Below are 8,687 nucleotides of genomic sequence, written 5' to 3' on the forward strand. Positions count from 1 at the left end.
CCAATCCCTGCTGGGCAAGAAGAATTCAGGGTAGAAGATGGGATTCAACTTGCAGAAATGGGGGCGCCTGGGTGGTTCAGTGGGTTAAAGCCTCTGCCTTCGGCTCAGGTCATGATCCCAGGGTCCTGGGATCAAGCCCCGCATCGGGCTCTCTGCTCAGCGGGGAGCCTGCTTCTTCCTCTCTCTCTGCCTGCCTCTCTGTCTACTTGTGACCTCTCTCTGTCAAATAAATAAATAAAATCTTTAAAAAAAAAAAAACCCAACTTGCAGAAACGCCAATATTTCCTTCTTTATGGAGTCTCGGCCATGTCTTGTTTAGAATCCTCGCCAAAGAGCAGCCCCAATGCCCTCCCCAGAGAACTAGCCATTCTGAGAAATTCCTTCTGGAATCACCCAGCCACCACCTCCACCTCTCTGACACTTACTCCCACCTCCCCCCAACACACACACACACACACACACACACACACACACACAGTTATTTTGGTCAGGATAGACCTCATCCCTGTAACACACACTCCCAGCATCCCAGATGCACCACTGGAAGGGGTGCGTCTCTCATTTAATGCCTGTTGCTCTTACCAGAGAGTGCCTTGATGGTAAAGTTTTTTTTCTAATTAAATGTCTTGCCTTCTAGGTCACAGTTCTTTGAGGGAGCGTGACTTCTCTATTTTTATGTCACGGAAATGCCCCACTTTCTCGTTTGCAGCACAAATAGCAACCACCAACCTCGACCACATCCCATGGCTAGTAGCAGCTGGAAACCCAGTTTATGTTTTCCAAGGCCCTAGTGCCTTCGCCTTGGCATATCCCGAAATACCCACGTTCTCATTAGTATGTAGGCAGGGCATTGGAGGAGAAAACGCAAAGGAAATGAGAAGTCTTGCGGAGGGATCAAGTGGTCTTTAGTCCTCCCTAGCTGTGCCGACGGCAGTGCCGAGCTGAGGGCCAGAGAAGACTTTCACTTCCCCGGGTACGGAGTCACGACAAGCAGGTTGCCTTCTGGAAGCCACAGCGGTGATCTCCCTGGACAGTGCTCAGGCAAGAAAACTACGCCAAGTGGGGAGGGGCATGGGAGGAAGGTGGTCCAGAGATACAAAATTCCAGTTATCAGATAAACAAGGACTAGGGACAGGACGCACCATGCGATGACCACAGCTAACACGGCTGTGACGAATCCTGGAGATCCTGAGCATTCTCAGCATGAGGAGAATTTCTTTCCTTTTGTTGTATCTACGTGAGGAGGTGGGTGTTAGCCGAAGCTTTCACAGTCATTACCTCACAACACACATAAATCAGACCGTCATGCTGTGTATCTTAAATTATATGGCAACGTGTGTCGATTACTTATCCATAAAACAGAAAAAGAGAGAAAGAGAGAGATTCCTTCAGCTGCTGAGGCCACCCCAGGAGAACTAAATCAGGACAGGTTCCAGCAAGCACCTCACAGACCCAGAACCCCTACCCTTCTCCCCCGCATCAGTCAGGTGGATCTATCAATCTGTCTGTCTGTCTGTCTCAGTCTCCCTGGTAACTTTGTTTGGGGAATCCCATTTGGCAGTTCCTTTTCCTAAAGAAGAAAAAAACCGTGCCCTCTCAAAGGACAACGCCACCACTTAGTTTTCCCCCAGGGGCTTGTAGCGGTGGATGCCAGTGAATGTTCGCCATCTAAAGGCAATTGGGACAATTCTAAGAGGGACTAGTAGCATCATTGTTGTCATTCAAAAATCTAAAGGATGGATGGGAACCTCTAGAATTTGTTCCAGCTAAATCTGTACATATGCTATGTCCCTGTTTTAGTTACCGCCTCCCACCTCCCCCACACACACACACATACACACGCCCTCGAAACAAGGAGTGTAATGGGTTAATCTGAGAAATGCAAAGATCCCAGACTGGACAAAGTCCAACAAAAATACAGTCTTCTCTCTCTGACCTCCAGAGACAAGGCACCTGCACCTGCACGGAGACGGTCACATAGTCTACACAGCAGCCAGGCGGCCCAGCAGATCGCACTGCAGATGTTGCAGGGCCGTGTACACCCAGCTCCAGAGGCTTTGCCCGGGCGGCCAAGCTTGACAGTATTTCCATCAGTGGAGAGATCTGGCCCATTCTGTTCAATTGGCCCATCAATTCACGGGCCTCAGCTTTTCTCCCCCAAATTACCGCTCTGGCTCGCAGAGCTGGCAACAACTAGAGGCGGAGGCGTTGCATGGTAGGAGAGATGAATTACCCTCGTATTCCTTGTACTCCGTGCACAGCGGACCTCTGCATGGCCGGAGGGTGGCCGGGCCCAGGCTGGCTCGAGTGAGCACGTACCACTGAGTCACTGACACTGGCAACTCTTCCAGGCCGGTGACTTCTCTGCTTGAGAGGCTGGCGTTCATAATTACAGCTGGGTTTCTGTTGTCGTACCAAATTACCTCACTTCCAGCCTTAAAATAGCATCCAGCCTCAAGGTGCTAACTGCACAAACATGGAGGGAGGCTTCACAAGACCCAGAACCCGGGTGCAGAGCCAGGGGGCAGCGCTCGAAGCCAGACGCAAAAGTCCTCACTGTTAAAACCTGTGTCTCCTCTCTTGTCTCCTCCTGGTGGAAACAGAGTGGTGCCGTAAAATTGTCTGTTCCCAAAGACAAGCGAGAATAACCTTGGAGTTCTGTCCCTGCCATGCTCCCATTCATTTTACCTACTTACTGGAAAGGATCTGCTCCCCGAGCCTTCCACATCACTCTCCCCCTTGGCCACTCTGCTTTGCACCTCGGAGACTTCCGCAGACCCCACTCCCTTGCCCTCTGGCTGCCCGCTGGATTAGGCTGATGAGAGCAGATGGGAATTAGGAAGTGGGAGAGGAGAGAGAGCAAAGAAGCATCCTCTCCCCCGCTCCCCGCTAGGCTAGAGTTTGCCGTGGGTGCATCCTTCCGCCCGGGGCCACAGCTCCTGGCAGCGGGCCCCTCCGCTACAGGTCATTGCAAACAGTGGATTTCCTTCCCTTGTCCTGGAAGCCTAGGAGGGGCATATGAGTGTCTCGGGGCTGTTGTCACAAAGTGCCACTAAATCGAAGGGTCGCAAACAACAGAAGGGTATTGTCTCCCGGGTCTTGTCTCCCGGGTCTGGAGGCTAGAAGTGTGAAATCAAGGCGTTGGCCGGGCCATGCTCCCTCAGAAACGTGTAGGGGAGGATCATTCCTTGCCTCTTCTAGCTTCTGATCATTGCCAACAATTGTGCGCCTTCCTTGGCTTACACGGCCATGGTGTCTCTGTCCGTATCTCCTCTTCTGAGGATACCAGTCATATTGGCTGAAGGCCCACCCTAATGACCTCATTTTAACTTGATGACATCCGCAAAGACCCTATTTCAAACTAAGATTGCATTCCCAGAAACTCGGGGCTAGGCCTTCAGGGTGTCTTCTGCAAGGACATATTTCAATCCACAACACGTGGTAACAGCCTCCACTGGGATGAGTCCCCACATCGGTCCCTTAACCCTTTCACTCCTTTAGAAAGAGTGCCTTCATCGGACTCTTCGATTCCTTTTTCAGAGGTGCCGCCAGTTTTTTGCCAGAACCTTGATGGAAACTCCTACTGCCTGACTGCCTGGCTGGTAGAGCACCCACAGAGTGCCAGAAGGTTCTAGGGATACAATGGTGAGCAGACACTAGCTGAGTCCCTGCATTCATGGGGCTCACAGTCCACAGCTGAAGAGCCTTAATCAAAATATCACAAAGTAAAACTGCAACTGGGCTGAGACACAGAAGTTGGGTTCACGGTGCTAGGAACATGCATGACTGGGGGAATCACTCTAGTCAGGGAGTCCAGGAAGGGCTTCCCAGGGAGAAGGACACCTGCGCCAGAAAGCAAAGGATGAGTGGAGTCAACCAGATAAAGGGGGGAGCTTTGGTCCCCTTCTTGGCTAAGGGAGAAGACCCCTGAAGAGTTACGTCACGGTCTCCTTAATTCCTTCCACTGGGGGATCTATTCGCATTCATATCCCAACCCACCCACTAGTGACCGTCCTCTCTGAGAAGACTTGACACTCTCTCCCATCCTCATGGCTGCAGAGCACAGCAGAGAATCTGTCTGTCAAGGGGATGCTCAGAGAGTGAGAAGCCACGCCCGGGGCTCAGCACAGTCCAGAGGGCACGGCAGGGAGCGAGCGCCTCAAAACCGAGTAACACGAGGCCCAGCACACGACCTCAACACTTCCACACCGGAATCAGGGCGTCCCTGAAACCAGCTCCTCCTCTTCTGTGCTCCCAGTCTCAGCTGGGGACACCGCAGAACTTCCTGTCTGCCCCTCTGTCCCTCTCTCAGCTCTTACTCTGAGGGATCACTGTGTGTCCCTGATTTGGCCTCTTCGGTCATTCTCGAATCATGCCCTCCTCTCCTTTGCTACTAGCTCCTGCCCTGATTCAGGTCCTTATCATCTTTCCCTAGAACTTTGCCTCTGCCCCTTCCTTGACTGGCCTCTACCCTAGCAAGTCCAGCCTCTGGAGCAAAGCCACCATAAACTCAGGGGCGGCCTCCAGCACTCTCTATTCCTGGCAGAGAACGGTCCAGGTGTGGCACAGAAGATTCTCCATGACAGGGCCCTGCCTCCTTACCAGCCTGCCTCCCACTGCTCCCTGATTCACCCTTGACCTGCCAGCAAGGCCACCACTTTCAGCTCCATGTACACATCAAGTTGTCTCTCTCCCCGCTGCGCCATTTTTTCAGATTGTCCCCCCGCCCCCACCATCCCTTCCCACACAACCTAATTAAATCCAGCTCATCCCTAAAACCTTAATTCAGGTGTCAGCTCCTCCAAGAAGCCTTCCCAGATAACCCTTCCCTCTCCTTTTCTACCACAGGGTCCTCCATCCATAAACATCACGTATTTTAAATAGCTATCAAGGTGTCTATCTTCCCGATTAGAATAAAGACGCTTGGGGCGCCTGGGTGGCTCAGTGGGTTAAAGCCTCTGCCTTCGGCTCAGGACATGATCCCAGGGTCCTGGGATTGAGCCCCGCATCGGGCTCTCTGCTCAGCGGGGACCCTGCTTCCACCTCTCTCTCTCTCTCTGCCTGCCTCTCTGCCTACTTGTGATCTCTGCCTGTCAAATAAATAAATTAATTTATTTTAAAAAAAAAAGAATAAAGATGCTTGAGGCCAGGGGCCATGTGTCATTTGGTTTGACATGCCTACTGCCGGGCACGGAGCTGATGCTCAAAGACTAGATGAATGAAGGAGTGTATGACCAACAAATGGCTGTGGACCGTGTGGCGTCTGTGCCAGAGCCGTCGGAATGGACAGAATCCTCCCCACCTGTCACTCCCTATCACCTGGGCCCAGCCCACCAGTCCCTTGGCTCCATGATGCTTCTCACATGGAGAAGCTGCTTTCCTGGTGTCGAGTGTTCCTCTCCACCCCTTCGAGGGAGGACACGGGAGCGCTCGCCATTTGACAGTTGTGCGGCCCCAGCCCTTGATCTTTTGTAAGCTTGGGTTGGCCCTGGGTAAGAGCGGGCTCATTTACCAAATCCACTGAACAGAACCGCTATGAAAACGGAATGAAATAAAATAAGGTGTGTGGTCAGAACTCAGTAAGTGGTCAGAGTAACCAAGCTGTAAGGCGACCAGGGCTGACAAGAAGTATGCGGGAAAGTGCGGGGGATGGGGGGTGGGTGGAGTTGGAGGCAAAAATGTCCTTGAAAACTGTTGCCTTAAGGAGCCCCTCCCCCCACCCTCTAAGGGCTCTGTACAAAATCAGGGGAGTTCCACTGTTGTGGGCTTATTGTGTCGTCACAAAAGGCTTCCATCTGCTTCCATCTGCTTGCCAGTCTTACCCGTGTGCGTAGAATTACGCCTCAAACCAGAAAAGCAAGAAGGGGGTGGTGGAGATCAGTGCAATTAGGCCAGGGTTTCCCAAGACTTCAGTGAGGCTCCTGGAGGAGTGACGCATTTCCCTCCTGCTGCCAGGTTGTAGTGGTGGGAGAGAAGGCTTAGTCCATCATCTTCCGAAATGAAATTTGTTACAAACACATTCCTTCCCAGCCCAAATCCAAAAGCCGATCCTCAATCCAGCTTAAGAATTAGGAGGTGACAGTCTGGGGATTTGAGCCTACCTATGAAATAGTCCAGGACTGGAAGCCAAGAGTGTGATTTCTGGCCCTGATTTCCCTGCGGCCAGGCAGTCATTTCCATATTCCCTCCCCAGCACTGCCTCACTCAGGGGAGTGTTGGTAAAAAAGCTGTAGGGGGCTTTCTCTGCTACCAATAAATATTCAATGAACAGCTCGAGTGTCTAGCCCTGCGCTAGGTCCTTTGAGTAATCTTCACAGATTTAAGAAGGAAGGACACTGGATAGCAAAAGAAACCATCAACAAAATGAAAACACAACCTACAGAACAAGAGAAAATATTTGCCATCATATATCTGCTAAGGGATTAACATCCAAGATATATAAAGAACTCAAACAAACAAAAAAAAGAACTCATACAACTTAATAGCAAAAAGACAATCTGATTAAAAAACAGGCAGAAGAGCTGAGCAACTTTCCAAAGAATACATACAAATGACCAACAGGTATATGAAAAGACACTCAACGTCACTCATCACCAGAGAAATGTAAATCAAAACCACAATGGGATATCACCTCATACCTGTTAGATTGTCTATCATTAAAAGACAATCAATTCTAAGTGGTGATGAGAATGTGGAAAAAAGAGAACCCTTGAGCACTGTGAGTGAAAGTGTAAATTGGTGCGGCCACTGTGGAAAACAGTACAGAGGGTCCTCAAAAAATTAATAATAGAATTATCTTATGATCCAACGATGCCACTTCCAGGTATATATCCAAAAGGAAATGAAATCCCTATCTCAAAGTGACATCCACACCCCCATGGTCATTGCAGCATTATTTACAATAGCCAAGACATGGAAACAAGCTAGCATCTACTAACAGATGAATGGTTAAAGAAGACATTACACACACACACACACACACACATACATACACACACAGAGGAATATTTTCAGCCATAGGAAAAGGAGGAAATCACACCATTTGCTATAACATGGGCAGAACTTAAGGGCATTATACTAAGTGAAATAAGTCAAATAGGGACGCCTGGGTGGCTCGGCTGGTTGGGCAGCTGCCTTCCGCTCAGGTCATGATCCCAGCGTCCTGGGATCGAGTCCCACATCGGGCTCCTTGCTTGGCAGGGAGCCTGCTTCTCCCTCTGCCTCTGCTGCCATTCTGTCTGCCTGTGCTCGCTCTCTCTCCCTCTCTCTCTCTCTCGGATAAATTAAAAAAAAAAAAAAAAAGAAAGAAGTCAAATAAAGACTAATTCTATATGATCTCACTTACATGTGGAATTTTTTAAAAAAGCCAACCTTTAAGAAACAGAACAGATTAGTGGTTGCCAGAGGTAGAAGAAATGGGTGAAGATGGGTCAAAGGTACAAACTTCCAGTTATAAAAGAACTATGTCTGTGGTATATGATGAACATCACAGTTATTATATCTCATAGTAATTCACCGTACACGTGACAGTTGCTAACAAAGTAGATCTTATGGGAGGGAATAAATGTTAACCACACTTGCTGTGTTGCTCTGGCTATGGAACCTACCCTCTTACCTTCTAGCCTTGCTCTGCCCAAGGCAGTAGTCACTGGTCACATATAGCTGTGGAAGACTGAGAGTGTGGCTAGTCCGAACGGAGATGTGCTGAGGGAAATACACACTGGACTTCAAAGATTTGGCCTGAAAAATAAATCGAAAATATCATGTTGATATTTATATTGATTGCCCATAGAAATTATATTTCAGATATATTTAGTTGAATAAAATGTCTTATTATGATCGCTGCAACACTGTTTCTCTTCACTTTTTTTAATAGGACTCCCAGCAAATTTTAAATTACATTTGTGACTCACCTTGTACGTCTGCAGGACAGGAGGGCAGTCCTCTACTGACCTCATAGCTTGGGGCCAGCATTAAATCAACCAAGACAAGGAGAGGGCCTAGTGCAGAGCCTGAAACAAATTAAGCACAAGAATTATTGTTAATATTAGTAAGATTAGTGGTTTTCAAATTTTATAGTCGTTTGTTTTTCAAGCCACTTCTTCTAACAAATTTAGGAAAGGAGTTCTGGGGGCACCTGGTTGGCTCTGTCAGTTAAGCGTCTGCCTTCGGCTCAGGTCATGATCCCAGGGTCCTGGAATCGAGTCCTCAGGCTCTTTGCCCAGCAGGGAGTCTGCTTGCCCCCCCCCACCAACACACACACAGCTCATGTTCTCTTTCTCTATGTCTCAAATAAATAAAATCTGAAAAAAAAAATGGTGTTCTGATCAAAGCAGAGAGAACTTGAGTTCTCCCCAGGGACAAATTCACCCTGGGCACCACCTCCATAGATGGGAAACCCATACGGTCAAGTCATCCTAAAATGTCCTTAAAGCTCTAGAACCTTCAGAGAAGGTGAAGGAGTGATATGAGACAAAAACCACGATGTCTGCCTGTCAATGGCAGTACTTGAAAAATGACCATGGACTTCAAATGTTCTTGCCAGAAAAAAGGAATGATAATCACATAACATGATAGACGTGTTAGCTAACGCTCCAGTGGTCACCATATTGCAATATGGAAGTGTGCCAAATCGAATCAACCCATGTACACCTTAAACCTACGCAATGTCATATGTCAATTACATC

The sequence above is a fragment of the Mustela nivalis genome, assembly GCF_964662115.1.
Source record: "Mustela nivalis genome assembly, chromosome: 12".
NCBI classification, from domain to species: domain Eukaryota; kingdom Metazoa; phylum Chordata; class Mammalia; order Carnivora; family Mustelidae; genus Mustela; species Mustela nivalis.